At 43.4% G+C, this 18,503-nt stretch overlaps 1 pseudogene; it reads left to right on the top strand.

Annotated features, from left to right (window-relative positions):
- The first annotated feature begins 3,481 nt into the window (after positions 1–3,481).
- Positions 3,482–9,142, top strand: LOC118924774 (sorbin and SH3 domain-containing protein 1-like; annotated as a pseudogene).
- The last annotated feature ends 9,361 nt before the right edge of the window (positions 9,143–18,503 follow it).

Genomic DNA, 18,503 nt, shown 5'->3' with positions numbered 1-18,503 from the left:
GCAGACAGGAAACCTATTAAGGCCTGGTGGGAATCCTAGTGAGAAAATTCCATTTTCCCCACACCAGATCTTTAGAAAACATTTTATAGTAAATAAAACATTTATTTCCACATAAATAAACTGAGATCTAGGATGATTTAGCAAGTTGATCTCCTCAGAATTATGTTAGTCTTGATTCCAGTCAAATTCTGAGAGATGATCTTCAAATGTAACTGCAAATGTTTTCCAATAACAAATGTACGTGATAGTTAAATTATCCAATACCTGGATTACCTATATTTGTGTGTGTTATTATAATGGAAAGAAGGGAAAGAAATAGAGATGGGTGATGAGAAGTGTGCCCAGTGGCAAAAATTCTGAGACATATACCATCAGAGTCGTATAATTGAAGACGAGTGACCACAGGAAGTCATACACTCAGGCTGAAAAAAGAGACCCACAGTCAGCATCCAAAGAGAAAATCAAGTATATACATTTTTTAAAAGGAGTTTGAAGAGAACAGAATAATGGGACAAATTGCAAGACATGGATGGGCTCAAAGGAAGCAAAGAAGGAAGTGAAACACCCCCAGGTAGCTGCTGTGGGAAACCGGGTCTGAGACCAGCTTGAGAGGCAAGGCTTCTGTGGCATCTGACGGGAGCCGCAGGGGCCGTAACTGCAGCAGGGGCCCCCTTGGGGGTACAGTCTTAGGCAGGAAACTGCATCGCCCTGTCCCAGCCCTGTCGGGGGTGCTCTCCCGCCTTCCCACCTTTCCCAAGTCTTCCTATTTTCCACCCAAGAGCTGCAGGAAAAGAGTGTCCAGTGACCCTGTGCATAGGAGTCAGCTGTCTCGGGCCCTGCAAAGGGAAGAGAATGGTGGAGAGTAGGTCTGGAATATCTAACATGGCTAATCTCTTTTGCCTTCTGACAAAATCCTATTGCTACCCCATCATTGTGGGTAAATATCAATTCTGTCATACTTACAAAGAAACCTGTATTGGGCAGATTTCTCCAGAGAGACAGAATCAATAGAAGATATATACACACATGCACACACAAACATATTTTACCTATATAGACATACGTATATACATGTATTTTCACATATACATATATTTCCCTACATACACATACACATATTCACATACATATACAGGATTTATTATAGGAAATGTCTCATATGGCTGTGGAGACCAAGAAGTCCCAAGATCTGTTGTCTGCAGTTGAAGAACCAAGAAAGGCAGTGGTGTAATTCAGTCTGAGCCCTTAGACCTGAGAACTGGGGTTGGTGGGGGGTTGGGGAGCCGACCAGTGGAAAGTCTGCCTGACTCTGGAAGCCTGAGGAGAAGATAGAGAGAAGATAGGAAAAGACCCCAGCTCAGAGAGAGAATCTGCCTTTCCTCTGCTTTTTTGTTCTGTGGAGGCCCTTAACAGATTGGATGATGTCACCTTCACTGGTGAAGATAATCTTTACTCAGTCTTTTTACGCACTAATTTCTTCTGGAGATATCCTTACAAACACACCCAGAAATAATGCTTTTCCAGCTATCTGGGCTTCCTTTGGCCCAGTTCAAGTGGACACATAAAGTTCACTATCAGAGGACCTGAAGTATTAACTATCACTAATCCAAATAAGGTAGCGGGGTTGGGTAGATAGATGGAAAGTGAAAAAAATCCAGTTACAAAAAAAATCATAGTAGTACAGTCTCTCCACAAAAAGCCAGCATAATATTATGTCAACTATATTTCAGTAAAAAATAAATGGAAGTGATCTGAAAAAAAAAAAAAAGGAGGCAGAGATAAAGGAAGATTACAGACCTGTAGACTGTTGGGTGCAGACATAATTCTATTGCTTGACCATCTATCGCTGGGAGAACAAGCCAGAGGCACAGGTGGTGACCTTCATTCCCCTTTTACAGATCTGGAATCTGATAGCTCCAGGGAGTCTGGATGGCCGTCTAATTTAACCATACAGCAAACCAGCCAAACCTAGATTGGATATGAGGAAAATGGAAGTTCCAATGGCCAGGATCCTCGCCTGATCCTAAACTACCTGATGATGTAACTGGCCTGCTGCTAGGCTACTGCTTCCACACCCATTGGCAATGAGCTATTATTGACTGAGTCCCTGTTTAAAGAGCTCTTTCCAGTGCTCTGGGCAGGGGCAGAGACAGAGGTGGATTATGGACCACAAACAGCTGGGTGCAGACATGCTTCTAGTGCTTGACCCACCTCGGAGAGAATAAAGACAGGTGTAAACCCCCAAAATAGAAAAAATCTTAGTAGTACAGTCTCTCCACAAAAAGTCGATCACATGACTGAAGCTGGGATCAGAGCTTTCTATTCATACCACAAATCTCGTGCTCCCCTTACCTTCTTCCAGCACCGTCTTTATCACAATCTGACCCACATGTCCATCCTCACAGGACTGCACTCCTTCTTAGTCCTGTTTGTGAAGGGCTACTGCAGCTCCCTATTGCCCTCTAATGAGGGACCAGGGAGTCGCCTCAGCTGTTCCTTCAGCTCCAGGTATCAACCTGCCTGTCCCATTGCCCAGACACAGCCCAGGTTGTACTTAGCATTTGAATCTGTCTCCTTGAACCTGTTGTAGAGACATGAGGGACGCACAATGGCCAGTAGTGACCTGTCCCAACTGGCAGTTTAACAGAACCGTGATTATGTTCTTAGTAGAAACATTACAACCTTCGGCTCCAGATCACCAAACACATGAACACGTAGTTTGTAAACAAACAGCAAAATTCCACCACGTGGGTTTCTGCCTAATAATAATACACCAAACAGCTACTCCTCTTGTCGCGTGTCAGCTCCCAGACAACAACATTCCGGGCATAGGGGCTGACACCATATTTTGATGGCTGTTTATACAATTGTTATAAGGGAGCACTTCAATCCTCTAAAGTATTGTCTCCCAGATTATCACATCATTAAGTCTTGAAGAGCATTTAAGCATTCCTCTGCTCAACTAAATTCATTCATCTTGGGTGGGGGGCATGTATGAAGTCCAGTGAATTGTCACTGTCCCACTACTTGTGCCTTGAAATGAATGTTTTGGTCAGAAGCGGTGTCGTAAGGAATGCCATGGAGAACAATGAATCACCCTGTAAATCTACGACTGATGGTGCTGCTCATGCACTGAGTGTAAGGAAGGCAAATCCGTGTCTGGCTCAGTGTCCTGATTTTTTGTAAAGCTCAGTTTTCTCCTATTTCTCAAATGTTTCTCTCTCTCTCTCTCTCTCTCTCTCACACACACACACACACACACACACACACACACACACACACACACACCTCCCTCTACCTAGAGTCTAAAAAATCGAGCCCAATTTGAATTCTTCTCTTTCATTCAACAAAACGTGTCTCACCAAGTTCAAAAAAGACTATATTTTCAGTGTATCCTTTGAATGCTTTTATAGATGATCTTAACTCACAGGGAGGTAAGTAGTTTTCCTGGGAGCCTGTTTACTAGGGGACAGCAGCACCGATGCAGAGGCAATGGCAGCGGCTTGGCTCTCCTCTCAGCTACCACACGCCGGCGGCCCGCACAGTGATCTGGCACGTCCGGATGTCAGACTCCAGGGGGAGCACAGTGCCCCTGCCCCCAGCGTTTCAGCTGCGTGGCTGCGGGATCCGCAGGGTCTCTGTAGGCAGTGCTAAGGGCCGCATTCTAAGCATTTTGGTCACAGCATTACACCCTGGGGACAACTTGCTTCTCCCCTATTCTGCTGCCTCAGCATTTTCGCCCCACCAGCCCCCTCGCAATGTCTGACTGCAGGATGTGTCCAAGCCTGTCCCCCGAGTCCTCGCTTCAGGACGCTATCCAAACTGTCTCAAGCATGACTTTGGAGATCGCCAGGAGCTAAAGCGGAAGCAAATCAGTATTGGGTGAGTTGATTCTTTACTCTCATCCTACCCTTGACTCCGCAGTGTGGCTGACATTTATTCCTCTCTAGCTGAGCGGAGACTTCAACCTGTGAGGGCTGCAGGCGGGATCACGGAGAGACAGCTGTGAAGGGGAAGGCTCAGTTCCACTTAGCATGGAGAAAGCTGAGAAGTACGTCACTCCTGCTCCTAGGACAGCAAAGCAGAGCTAATATAATCTGTAACTTTGTAACTTTTCTTTTTTTTTTTTTTTTTTTTTAAGTTGTTCATTTATTTATTGTTTAGTAATTTATTAGTAGTAGTAGTTTATTATTATTATTATTATTTTTTTTTTTTTTAGATAATTATTTTTTATTGAAGGGTAGTTGACACACAGTATTACATTACATTAGTTTCAGGTGTACAACACAGTGATTCAACATTTATATACATGATAATTCTAAGTACCAGCTATCACCATACCAAGTTGTTACAATATTTTGACTATATTCCTTATGCTATACATTACATCCCGGTTGCTTATTTATTTTACAATTGGAAGTGTGTACTTTTTCTTGGTTGTTGTTGTTAGGGCATCTCTCATTTTTATTGATCAAATGGTTGTTAACAACAATAAAATTCTGTATAGGGGAGTCAATGCTCAATGCACAATCATTAATCCACCCCAAGCCTAATTTTCGTCAGTCTCCAATCTTCTGAAGCATAACGAACAAGTTCTTACATGGAGAACAAATTCTTACATAGTGAATAAGTTACATGGTGAACAGCACAAGGGCAGTCATCACAGAAACTTTTGGTTTTGCTCATGCATTATGAACTATAAACAGTCAGTTCAAATATGAATACACATTTGATTTTTATACTTGATTTATATGTGGATACCACATTTCTCTCTTTATTATTTTTAATAAGATGCTGAGGTGGTAGGTAGATACAACATAAAGGTAGAAAACATAGTTTAGTGTTGTTAGAGAGCAAATGTAGATGATCAGGTGTGTGCCTGTAGACTATGTGTTAATCCAAGCTAGACAAGGGCAATAAAACATCCACATATGCAGAAGATTTCTCTCAGAACAGGGGGGGTGAGGTTCTAAGCCTCACCTCTGTTGATCCCCAATTTCTCACCTGATGACCCCCCAGCGACTGTGCCTGTCTTAGGTTGTTCCTCCCTTGAGGAATCTTACCCGTCTCTGGCTAACCAGTCATCTTCCGGGGCCACACAGGGAAATGTTAAGTTGGTAAGTGAGAGAGAAGCCTTATTGTTTGAAATGGTTAGCTTTTTATTTCTTTGCATATTTATGCCCTGTGGCTTCTATGCCCAGCATTTGTCTTGAGGTATCTTTACCACTTGGAGGAGTTATGATACTCGGTAAATTTGATATGAGGCACGAATTCTATTTAAGAATTCGTTGTAATTAGGAAGGAAGAAGAAAAGCTATAGAAGTAGCAGGCGGGAGAAAACATGGGAAGATTGATTATTTCTTTGACATATCTTCTTGTAGAGTAACTTCAGCATGTATATATTTTAAGCTACTACTTAAATTGCGCACACACATTAACATAATAGGAGTATAGTTACATAACCAAAGCATACCTGTAATTACCAGCCATCTCCAGTGAAACCAAGAAAACCAGTTAGGCACCCTAGGCATTTGTGAAAACTTATCAATGATATGATGGTTATTATCTAACTGAATTTGAATAGTTTGAGAAAAATCAGACAAATTAAAACAACCCATTCCTGGGCACTGTTCACATCCCATATGTTCTTTTAACAGTAAATAGTCTGTAGTTGTAAGATTTTGGAGCGCTACAATTTGCACTTCTCCTAATTCTTGGTTGAGTTCCAACAGTATAGATCCAGTCAAATTTGTTGTTTTACTGTATGCACAGGCCAGCTTAGATATCTCCTTCATTCCCATGGCAAGTCCAGGAGCTGGTGGGATGAGTGCATCTACAGCTGTAGCAGTGCGTGGATCTTTGTTGGGGTTTTTTGATGATCATCTTCTGGCATGAGTCTTCCCGAGAGTGCTGATGTTGGAAGTTCTCTTTCATATCGTTTCTTAGTTCATTTTCGGGGTAGCCAAATTAGGCTTTGATCCTCTGTATAAACACAAACAGACCCTTTGCCTACACTTTTATATGTCCTTTATATTATTGTGTAGAACTCATTAGAGGTCACCACATAGGAACTGCATTTTTTTTTTTTTTAATCATTAATCTACACTTACATGACGAATACTTACGAATACTTTGTTTACTAGGCTCTCCCCTATACCAGGTCCCCCCTATATACTCCTTTACAGTCACTGTCCATCAGCGTAGCAACCTGTTGTAGAATCACTACTTGTCTTCTCTGTGTTGTACAGCCCTCCCCTTTCTCCCACCCCGCTATGGATGCTAATCTTAATACCCCCCTACTTCTCCCCCCCTTATCCCTCCCTACCCACCCATCCTCCCCAGTCCCTTTCCCTTTGGTACCTGTTAGTCCACTTTGTAACTTTTCTTAAACCCATCAGAGATCTGAGGTCACTGGACAGTCAACTAAGTTGAAATCTAAGGAAAGAAAGGCCCCTCCAAGGACAAACAGGGCTTATTTACATGATGTCAATATTCAATTCACTTTAGTTATAACAAGTAGGCTAAAGCTTTTTTACAAATTGCAGAAGGCAGAGGGCGGGTTTGCACGATAGCTGAGAAGCCCTGACGCAAGGAAAATCACACCCACTTGCAGGCACATTGCAAGACCTCACAGGATGCTGAAAGCTTGAGAGCCAGTTAGAGACTTCAGCAAGTTCCCCATGTTGCAGATCTGGGGGCAGAAACAGCACAACAGGAACAATGGAACAAAACTGAAGCCTAGGTACTTGTACATCAAAATGCTTGGTCCAGGAGGGAACATCTCTAGCTCCCCTGATTTCTCGGGCAACTGGGCATCTGGTGGGGAGCACGGACTCCACAAGCTCAGCGCAGTAGCCGCTGGAGGCGAGACTGGTTAGGGAAATGTTGCTGGGTGACAAACTCAGCCCCAGATCTTACTCTGGTCATACACACTGGACACTAGTTAAATGTGTTGCCTGGCAACATCTTGCGCCATCTCCCTTCAGTGACCACTGCACCATATTCCTGTTTACTGCACTTCTAGGCAGTTGAATTCCAAATTTCGCAAAATAGAACTATTACTAATTTAATTTTTTTACATTTTCTACTGTGTGTCTAAAAGTTTAAATACTCTTTCTGAAATAATTCATCTCAAAATCTAATACTAGGACCATGAGCCGAAAGGGAAAAACTTAGAGGCTTATGCAATGGTTTAAAGGTTTTAAAAAAATGCAGTACCTCCTTATGAAACAGTCAGTGGAATAGGAGAAAACTGCCCTGTCACCATCAGAAAAGGTTCAGAGCTGTGGGAACCTTTGTGTTTCAGTTTCTTTGAATGATTCCAAAATAAGTCTCCCCCTCCAAGTCTGGGGGGAGTGTGGACAACCTGCTGGTGTGCTCCTGGTCAGATTTTGAAGGAAGTCGAGCAGCACCATGAGCCTGAAGGAGTCTGGCAGTGCCAGGAGGCCCAGCCCTCTCGGGAAAGGGTGGGATGCAGCTCTCCATGTTCACCTGGGACATGCACCAAATCAACTGAGCTGACCTCTTCCTGGGGTCTGTCTCCTCCTTGAGTATGCTGGACCTTACCTCCTGCTTTGAAAAGAGAAGCCTGGCATTAGCCAGGGGCGAGCTGGGCCCCCAAACCAGGAGAGCTCAGAGCACACGGGCAAGTGCACCCTCTTCTCCCATATCACAGCACTGAGCAGCTGGTCCACCGCTGTCCCTGGATCTGTCTGGAGGGTGAACAGGAGCCCCCCATCCATGATGTCCCGGAGTGGCCTCACCTCGGCCTGCTCATCCGAGTCCCTCCTGGAGTCAGCCAAGCTCCAGCCCAGGGAGAGGGACAGGATGAACCCCAGGGGGATCTCTGCCTCCTCCACCTGTAGCAATGTGGCAGGCCCCATGTTGGGCTTTAGGGGTCTTGGGCCATCTGAGCCGCATGCCACCTGCTCTGATGAGGTTGACCACGACTCAAACATCCTGTGACAGCAGAGAGGGCAGGGGTGGCAGTGTTTGTGGAGATGTGCCCACACACCCCTCAGCCAGCGCAAGGGCTCCTGCCCGGCCTCCCACACCTGACTCACCTCCGCCCAGAAGCAGGTGCAGCCACAAACTGACGCCTGGGTTCCTGAAGGACCAGAGCATGCTCCTCAGGAATGTCCACCCAATTAGCCCTCCTTTCTGTTTGAAAAGGCCCTTCCAACAACACCACAGATAACCTTCGGCCTGACTTCTCAGGCCCCCTTCGTGAGCCGGAGGCCAGACCCCCCACCCCCGGTCAGTCCTGTCAGGACCTGCCCCCAATCCCCCGAGGGAGGCAACACTCAGTTCCCAAATGCCTGTCTTCCCAACACACCATGGCCAGACGGAGCCACATCTCAAGGGCCACATCAAGAGAGACCCCTGGTGTCAGAGGACAGCCCGAGGGCCTTTAATAATGGGGATTCTGGGCTGTGCTAAGGGCACAGCCTGGACAAGGGCAACCCACAGAGTGAACTGGGAATGTCCCTCAGTGACTCGGAATCACCAAGACCTTTTACACCAGCTTATTTGGATCCCATAGAAGACTTCATTCAAAGATACCATGATGATAAAGAGAGGAGACCTCCAGAGCCAAGTTTGACTTTAAAGCTCAGGCACTAAAGGAGTTTCTCCTGCCAGAAGAGAGTCATTGTTGACATTTATAAGCAGATTGATCAGAACTGGGAGGAAGAAGAACACCAGGCTCTCCCTGCCCACCTACATCGAGCTTCTTCCTCCTGCTGAAACGCTCGGCTCCAAAAGTCAGCACTAGTGCAGGTGAAGAGGCTATTGCTAACTTTAACTTTAATGGTGACATGCAAGTACAGGGGTAAGAGGATCACGCTGCTCCAACAGGTGGATGAGAACTGGTTCAAAAGAGGGACCCCGGGGCTGTCCTCGCAAGGCATCTACCCCATCACCTACATGGATGTGATCAACGCCCCTGGTGGAAAGCCCCATGGATCACATGGACATGCCTTTCTCCTCCTCCCCAAGTCCTAGTGCTGCTGCAAGCCCTCGGCAACCTCAAGCCCGGCAGCAAAGAGTTACCCCAGACAGGATCTATTTAGTTAAAGCATTAAATAGCTACATACCACAGAACCACAATGAACTGGGACTCCGAGATTGGAGATATTGTTGATGTCTTGGAAAATCTGATGATGGAGAATTTGTTGGTAGTTTGGTACTTTTCTAGGAAACTATGTAAAGCTTTTGTATTTATAAGAAGACTGAAAACCACAGAGATCATATATTTCTATTGGAAAAGGAAGCATGATTCACAAACTGGCTTTTTTATTTAAATGTTATGTTAGGAGGAAACTACTGCCGTGGATGTAGTAAGAGGCAAAAGAAAGGGACAGAGAAGTGCTGTGCTTAAAACCCGAGCCTGTCTAAGCTTACTGTGTGTCAGACAAGGCAGAACCAGGCCCTGCGCAAAAGCAAATGAGGCAGACCTGTATTTGCTTAGCTGCTTCCTGGAGCCACTCAGCCTTGCCCTCCTCACCCCTCTTGGGTAATCTGACCTGCAGCACCATCTGGGAGCAGGTAGACCAGAGATGCCTCTTGCTTTCTCAGCCTTGGCTCCAGGCTGGTTTAGTGTGAAGCAGCCCTTGGAGGTCCAGGTAGATCCCCAGCCATCCTCCTAAGGCTCCACACGGCCTCCCAGACTCTGCCCCACACACCCTGGAGACTGCTGACCCCTCCACACTGCTGGAAATTAGTGTGGGCTGCCAGGCCATCCCTAGACAGTGGCAGAGGCCCCCAGACTACCCAAAACCAAGTCCTTCACTGGACCTGCTGAGGTACGCAGGGAAACAGAGGGAAAACTTAGATGCCCTGAGCATTCAGCCTGTGTGCACCCCTAGTGTTGACAGAAAAGCACAGGTTTGCCTATGGGAGCAGGATGGCCAGGAAGATACTTAACTGTGTTTCCCAACAACAAAGTGACAATGCCTCTGTAGGTCTGAAGGTCATGTGCAGTACGCTCCTTTTCCATATCCCTGGCTTTTATAAATGGTCACCTTCGGGGTATCAATTTCATTTATTAGAATACCATTACTAGTCAGAATGGTGTTGGGTGATTCATTTGCCATACACTGATGTACACTGGATGCCGGGGCCACCACTGAGTGGAAGTGTGCCAAACCTTAGAAAAGACTCACAGTGTCTCCATTTTTACTCCCCATAGGAGTTCAAGGACCACTCAGGTAGTTGCCCAGGGCTGTGAATCCTGACACACCCTGGGGAGGCTTCTCTTCAGGGCAGAAGGTGCAGATGCAGCGGCCTTAAGTGTGAGGCAGAGATTCTGCCACTTCCTGGAGGCCTGTGTCTTGTGGAACCCAGATCTGAGGAGGGAGGCCACTGGGATGCCTGGGGTGTTCAGACACAACTCTGTCCAATTCCAGGATATTTGCCAGCCTCTCTGTTAGAGCCCTTGGAGAAATAAAGATAGAAATGACACATTCCCTGCTTGTTGGGAATTCAGAGATGATTGGGGAGGCAGACACACAAAAAAGTACTAAATCAAGAGAGACTGTGATATATGCTCATAAAGGTGCAAGAGAGGAAGAGACAAATTTTTCCTGAAGGGATCCTGGAGAACATTTTCATATTTTTGTCTCCATTAGCTCACTCTTGAACAATTAGGGTGATGGAAGAATCTTTGTCTGAATCAATGGCAAAAAATACTTGGAGCTGTTTCAGAGTCTTCAAACTTTCATCCTCCCCACAAATACACAGTCAAAGCTCACAAATAGGTGTAGCAAATCTAGGTGGTAGGTGTACAATGAAACCCTAACTCTGCATATAGCTCAGAATTGCCCCAGGACCATTGTCCCAAAATCTGGCGTCTTTGTAGTAGGCACAGTTTGTCTTCAGCTCTGCTGCTCATCTTAGAATCCTATCATCTGGCCACCCCTCTTCAGACAGCCACAGTTCCCTAACTCTCTCCCTGTCCTTCTTTTAAATCCTGCTCTCAAGAAAGAAATCCCCATCAACTCCTTATACTAAAGTGTAAGTGACTGATAAGAGGAATGTATTAGCTCTTCTGTGAGACAGAGCAGAGCCTTAATCCCAAGAGAACAGGTGAAACATGAGTTGGAGCCTGGAGATTCAGGTGGAGGTGGAGGAGCTTCCTGGATGGAAAGGCTTCCTCGATATTCTCTAAAGTAAGACTCATTGCTTTGGAAGGCCTACTTCACCATTTCAGGGCACTGGTTTTTTGATCCACTCTTTCTGAGGGAGTATAGTACAAGTGCATTTTACTAAACAACATTTCACCCACTTTGGAATGCAATTCTTGTATTGGCTAATGTGTTCCCTGGTTCTTTCTTAGAGGCAAACCAGTAATAACATGTTCTTATCTATTAGTTTTTTGAAGGGTGCTTCTTGGTTAAGTAATTTTGAACACCTCTTTAAATACAGCTAGAAAATGAAACCAATTTGTAAAGCCACATTTGCATATGAAACCAACCTCACGCATTTGTTTATCTCCAGAAAGCCAGGTATGCCTCACCAATTTGCTCATCTTTAATAAAAATTTGCATCAAACTTCAGCTTTCTATGTATGACAAAACAGTGAACAAAGATTTCCAATTGCTCTTTTATCTTCAGACATTTAATAATATTTTTATGGTGTGATGTTTATCCAGGTTTATTAATAACAAATGCAACTAAATGGTGCCATACTTTGTAACACATTTTGATATATTAGCCATTCTTCTTGGTAAAGTCAGGCCCCAAACTACTTATCTTTTACAGGCTCTCTGGTATCAGTGAAAGAAAAAAAAAATCATATGCTTATGAAGTGGGACTGCAAATATGTATATTTAACTTTGTATAGTCCATGTACCTACTTTGTATAGAAAAAAATTTTTTTAAATTTGAACCAAATGGGGGTAAAATGAGGAAGTCATGACATCTTTTGCATTTTTATTTAAATGAAGAAATTCCAAATCACTCATCTGCAGATTTTTAGCACAAAAATTGCCATTGTAAAATGTTTAAATTCTAAATAATCGTTCTTTCTGGGAGAAAAGGTAAATTGTCTCTGTTACAGTCTTTTTTAAATTTTGTTTTAGTTTTAGTTTTTGCAGTCCTGTTTATCTATGAGTATTAAGTTTGATTGCTAGACTAGGTTACTACAGAAAAGATTATATTGCAAAAGAAAAATAACAGAATTACATATAACCGATTAATTTAAAGTATTGCCATTTAAATTACACACCAAGACCATGTACTATGGACACAGATTTTTCTGTACATTTATTTTTCTTTATTACAGTGGGTTGATTTGATAAATAGATGTGTTGAATCAGACATTTGCTATACATATTATTTAATAAACATTATTCAGAATAGCATAGGAAACAATGTTTAATAAAAAATTAAAACTATGAACTACTTGGGGATATAATTAGCAGCATATGTGCAAAAGTTGCACACTAGAAACTGTAAAATATTAATGAATAAAAATCAAAGGAGACCTATTTAGGAAAAACATTGTTCACAGATGAAGACTAACTTATTAAAATGTCAATTTTCCCCAAATTGATCTATAAATTCTATACAATTTCAATAAAAGTACTGCCAGGCTTTCTTGGAAATTGACAAGCAGATTCTACAATTTTAAAGAATATGAAAAGACTTGGAAGAGAAAAAAAAATCTTGAATAGAGGACAATACAGTTGGAGAATTTATAATGCCTGATTTCAAGATTAAAAATAAAGCTACAGCAATCAGGATCATGTGACATAGGCACAGTACAGAAAATGTATCAACGAAACCAAGTAGAATCAAGAAATAAGTCCTGATATAGACCCTCAGATTTTCAATAAAATGACAAGATAATTCAAAAAGAAAGAATTCAGCAAAGACTCCTAGAACAACTAAATTCATATTTTAAAAATGTAACCTTATACCACATACAACTTTTCTCAAAGTGAATCTGAAACCTGAACACAAGAGTTAAAACTATAAAATGTCTGGAAAAAACATCAGGGAAATAGGATAAATAAGGAAAACAACACATCTAAGTAATATAGAACAAAATAAAAATATACAAAAATTTAAAATACAGGAAATGGGAGAAGTTAATGAAAAAGAGAAGAAATGAGAAGAGTAATAAAATCAAATGGTGGTTATTAGAAAAGAGTAAATAAATGTATAAAAGTTTTCAAATGATAAAAAACAAGGAAAATACCAATCAAGTACAAATAATTACATAAAATATAAATTTAAAAATTTAATGAAATATTATAAAAATAATTTGTCATTTACCATGGATTGAATTGTGTCCCACCAACCCTCAAATTCATATGTTGAAGTCATACCTCCCAGCAACTCAGAATGTGACCATAATTGGATATAGCATCTTTACCAAGTTAAAATGAGGGCAGTAGGGAGGATCCCAATCCAATATGACTAGTGTCCTTATAAAAAGGGGAAAGTTGTAGACTTGCATACAAAGAATTCCAAGTCAACATAACCATGATCATCTGCAAGCCAAGGAGAGAGGCCAGGAATAGATCATTATCTTAGAGCCCTCCCGAAGAACCAACCCTACCAACACATTGATTACAGACTTGTAGCCTCCAGACCTGTAACCCAATAAATATTTATTGTTTAAGCTAGCCAGTTTATTGTACCTTGCTACAGCAGTCCTAGTAAACTGAAACACTAATTCATTTATTGAAAGGGTATCTCGCCACAACCCTCCTTACCCCAGAATGACTCAGGGGACACGGACCCAAGCAAGAGACTTTATTATCTGAAGGAGAAAGTGGCTGCCCCCAGAGGGGGATGGGGAGAGAGAGAGAGAGAGAGAGGGAGCAGCAGAGAGAGCAGCGGGACAGAGAGAGCAGAGAGAGAGAGAGAGAGAGAGGGAGAGAGAGCAGGGGGACAGAGAGACAGAGACAAAGAGAGCAGCGAGACAGACAGACACACAGAGACAGAGAGAGAGGGCAGCAGCGTGGTGCCTTTTATTGTGGCTGATCTGCTTGGCCTGATGCTTTGGGGGAGGGTCGGGATGCTTAGAGATAAGGCGGGGTAAGCCCAGTCAAGCCCCAGGCAAGCCCACGCATAATTCTCACCGGCTTATGTGCTTGGGACCATGGGGCAAATGGAGGATAAATTACTATATTCTTACATTTATGAACTTAGATAAAAGAAAATAAATAGGCTTCTGGAACATATTAAATGTCAAAATATAAGGAGAAAAAGAAATAACTGAAATAAATACTATAGAAACTGAAATACTAAGTAAAATGGAGTAAATCTACTAACCTTTCAAGGAAGAGCTAATTCTTAGATTGTATGTTTTGTTACAAAAAATAGCAAAAAAGAGAAATCTGTGCTGTTCTTCTACATAAGCTACTGTATGCTTGATTTCAAAACAAGCTAAGAATGAGACAAGAATAGATTCTCTTATGAAATTAGTAAGAAAAATTCCAAAAAAGACATTAGTTAACTAAATGCAGCAATGCAGTTAAAAATTCTTATTCAAACAGAATTATCTTTGGAATGCTTTGATATCAGAAAATCAATCTTGTATAGGCTACCTCAGTTACAAACTTAAAAAGTAAAACCACAATGGGAGGCAAAAAGATGGCAGTGTGAGAAGTGAGGCAGAAATCTCCTCCCAAAACCACATATATTTTGAAAATATAGCAAATACAAATATTCCTAAAAAAGTGACCAGAAGTAAGAGTGCACCAGCCAGTCTACATCTGGGAGAAGTGAACATCTCACAGAAAAGGGTAAAGTACAAAGCCATGATGTGGCGTGACCCGAGCTCACTGGCGGGAGAAAGAGAATCAGAGCAGGGAGGGAGTGGAAGCACAGGACTGTTCAATACCCAGCCCTAGAAATCTACCCTGGGAACACAGACCCACACTGCATGGTATTCTGAAGATTAGAGGGGCTGAAAACCAAAGTCAGAGCCTAAGACTGCAACAAGATTCCCACAACTGGCTTCCCTGGGACAAAAGAAAAGCAGGTGCTTTGAAAGACTTCTCAACAGTCAGAAGCCTGCTAAAGGGGAAAGGGTTTAGGAGAAGGAACTGGTGGACAAAATAGTCCTCCTGGCACACTCAGCCCAGCAGGTTGGGAATTTTCAGGAGCATCAGGTGCTCCAACACCCTGGTTGGCAATGCAGCTCCAAGGTCCCTCACTGCAATAAGCAGCCTGAGGCTTCTTCCTCCCCACTGGCACCTGTGCTCAAACCTGTTGTCCCTTCCATTGCTGCAGACCAGTGGGAGGGAAGCCCCACCTACAGCAACTACACAGCTTATCACAGAGGCTTCTCCCTGCACACGGCTAACCAGCCTGGACAGCAGAGGCAGGCACAGCAGCCAGGAAGCATGAAAGGGCTTTGCCTTCCCAGCAAACACCCATACCATTTGCCTGAGACCTGGCCATCACCTAGACCAGCCAGAGGGCAGCCCCGCCCATGGCAGTTTAGGGGATTAATGCAGAGGCTTCTCCCTGCACACATCTAACTGTCCCTGTCAGCAGAGACAAGTACTGTGACCAAGAAGCACAAAAGGGCTTTGTCCTCACAGCAGACACCAGCGCTTCTCGCCTGTGACCCCTGCCATTGCCCTAGGTCATCCTGAGGACCACCCTGCCCATGGCAGCTTAGGGAATTAACCCATAGGCTGCTCCCTGCACATGACTAACTGGCCCAGACAGCAGAGAGAGGCACTGTGACTGGGAAGCATAAAAGGGCTTTGTCCTCCCAGCAGACACTCGTGCCACTCACCTGTGACCACTCCCATCACTCCAGGACTATGAAAAGGCAGAAGATCCAAAATCCCTCAAACACCAGAAAGAGGGCTCTGTGAGACTGAAACACCAATATTCCTGAAAAAGAATTCAAAATAAAAGTTATAAGCATGCTAATGGAGCTACAGAAAAATATTCAAGAGCTAAGGGACAAATTCAGGAGGGAGATAGACACCTTAAAAAATACAGTAAGTGGGAAATCAATTCAAGATGGCAGCATGAGAGGTGAGACAGAGAACTCCTCCCAAAACCACATATAACACTAAAATACAGTTAATACAACTAATCCTAAAAGAGCAACAGGAAAGAAGACAGCACCAGACCGCACACACCTGGAGAACAGAGCGGACTTCACAAAACAGGGTAATGTACCAAAGCCTTGACCCAGCAGGACCCAAGCCCTTCCCCCACTCCAGCTCACTGGCAGGAGGAAGAGAAACGGAGTGGGGAGGGGATGGAAGCCTAGGACTGCTGAACACCCAGCTCTGGAGATCTGCTTTGGGAGCACAAACCTACATTTCATGGTGCTCTGGAGATTAGTGGGGTTGGAAAGCTAAGACAGGTGGAATACTTGAGAGACTGAGATTCCAGCCATTTGTGGAGGACAGAGATCCATATCTGGCTGCTCAGGGACAAAGAAAGGCAAGTGGTCTGAGAGGCTTCCTAGCAGTGAGAAGGCTGCTGAAGGGGCAGGGTTTGCATGGAGCTTGCTGCATGGGAGAAGGGATAGGTGGACAAGGTTGTCTGGGTGTGCTCTGCCCAGCAGGTTGGGAACTTTTAGGAGCTTTAGGTGCTCCATTGTCCTGGCTGCCTACTCAGTTTAGAGGCCCCCCCACACCCACTGTGATATGCAGTCTGCTGCGCCGCTCACAAACCTGCAGTCACTGCCCTAGCATCGGGCCAGCCAGAGGGAGGCGTCACCTACAACAGCTACAGACACAAAGTACAAAGGCTTACACCTGATTTCTCTGACAGTCGAGACAGGCACTGCATTTGGGAAGCAGGAAACAGCTCTTTCCTCCCTGCAGGCACCTGGTTCAGACCAAAATCTCACAAACCCCAGAAAAAGGGCCAAATGAAACTGAACTTACCAATCTTCTGGAAAGGGAGTTCAAAATAAAAATCATAAACATGGAGGTGCAGAAAAATATTCAAAAACTCAGGGACAAATTTCGGATGGAGATTCAATCATTAAGAAATTCCATATCTGAACAACAATGGAGGGATTTAAAAGCAGATTAGATGTAGTAGAAGAGACTGTAAATGGAATGGAAATTAGACAAGAGGAATACAAAGAAGCTGAGGCACAAAGAGAAAAAAGGATCTCTAAGAATGGACTAACAGTTACCAAAAGAAAAGGGACTGGGTGGGAGGAGAAGGAGAAGGGGAATAAGGGGCATTACGATTAGCACACATAATGTAGTGGGGGGCACAGGGAAGGCAGTAAAGCACAGAGAAGACAAGTAGTGACTCTAGAGCATCTTACTACGCTGATGGACAGTGACTGCAATGGGGTGTGTAGTGGGGAAGTGATAATGGAGGGAATCTAGTGACCACAATGTTGCTCATGTGATTTTATATCAATGATACCTTAATAAACAAACAAACAAGCAAAGAAATAAATAAATAAAGGATGAGACACCAGTGAGCTCTCTCTCACCATGCATGCAGAGAAAAAGGAATATGAGGCCACAGTGAAAAGCCAGCCACTGCAAGCTAGGAAGGATGGTTTTATCAGACATAGTCCTCTGGCTCTGTGATCTTGGACTTCCAGACCTCCAAACTGTGAGAAAGTAAGTTTCTATTGCTTAATGCTTGTGGTATTTTACTATGGCAGCCTGAGAAAACTATACAGGTCCCTTTGGGGATGGACTGGGGGAATCATGATTTATACTAGTCATGGTATTAAAGATGTCTTTTTCCTGAGGACCTGCCTTCTTCAATAATTGTGTCCTGAGTCAGAAAACTGGTTGAGGCAGAACTAGAGTGGGAAAATAATTTGTAACTCTTAGGGGGTGGTTTCCCTTAGCTTACTGATCATCCATTTTTTATTTATTGCTAATATAGATGTTGAGCAAAACCCAGTGGTATGCTTGCAAGCTCTGACTTAAATTTGCAGAATTTTGTGGGCCAATCATCCAATATAGTCACACCTAAAACTTGTATTATCTGAACTTTAAATATATTAAAAGTGAAAGTAATAAATACTTAGAGCACATCAATTTATGATTATTTTTACTATATTTTACTATTATCTATGTATGAAGTTATTTATGCCTATGGTATCCACATTATAGAAATAACACATAATTGTGCTACTGCACATCTCTTTTCACCTCTGGTGTTCAATGATGTCATACTGGTAGCTTGAAATCTGCCATGGAGGGAGTAATTATATCATAGAAATCAGCAAATGTTACAATCTAAGGCTTTTTTTTTCCTCTGTGGCACCATTTGTTAAAGACCATAACACAAGTGGAAACATCTTTTATACCTATCTGTCTATCTTATCTCAGGAACAGTACTGTATCCACTTGGCTTTGGGGTTGATCTGTGCCACTTGACCTCTACTACTTCAACATACAGTCACTCCCAAGGGTATCTGTGAGTCCAGCTCTATGAGGATATCTGCTGTTCCAATCCCAAGCTTACAAGGGAGAGCCACAGGCAGCTGCTCAGCAGGGCTCCTGCCCTTCCCACCTTAGTGCTTTGTTAATAGG

Source organism: Manis pentadactyla, chromosome 14 (assembly GCF_030020395.1).
Source record: "Manis pentadactyla isolate mManPen7 chromosome 14, mManPen7.hap1, whole genome shotgun sequence".
NCBI lineage: Eukaryota > Metazoa > Chordata > Mammalia > Pholidota > Manidae > Manis > Manis pentadactyla.
This window is presented reverse-complemented; position numbering and strand designations above follow the sequence as displayed.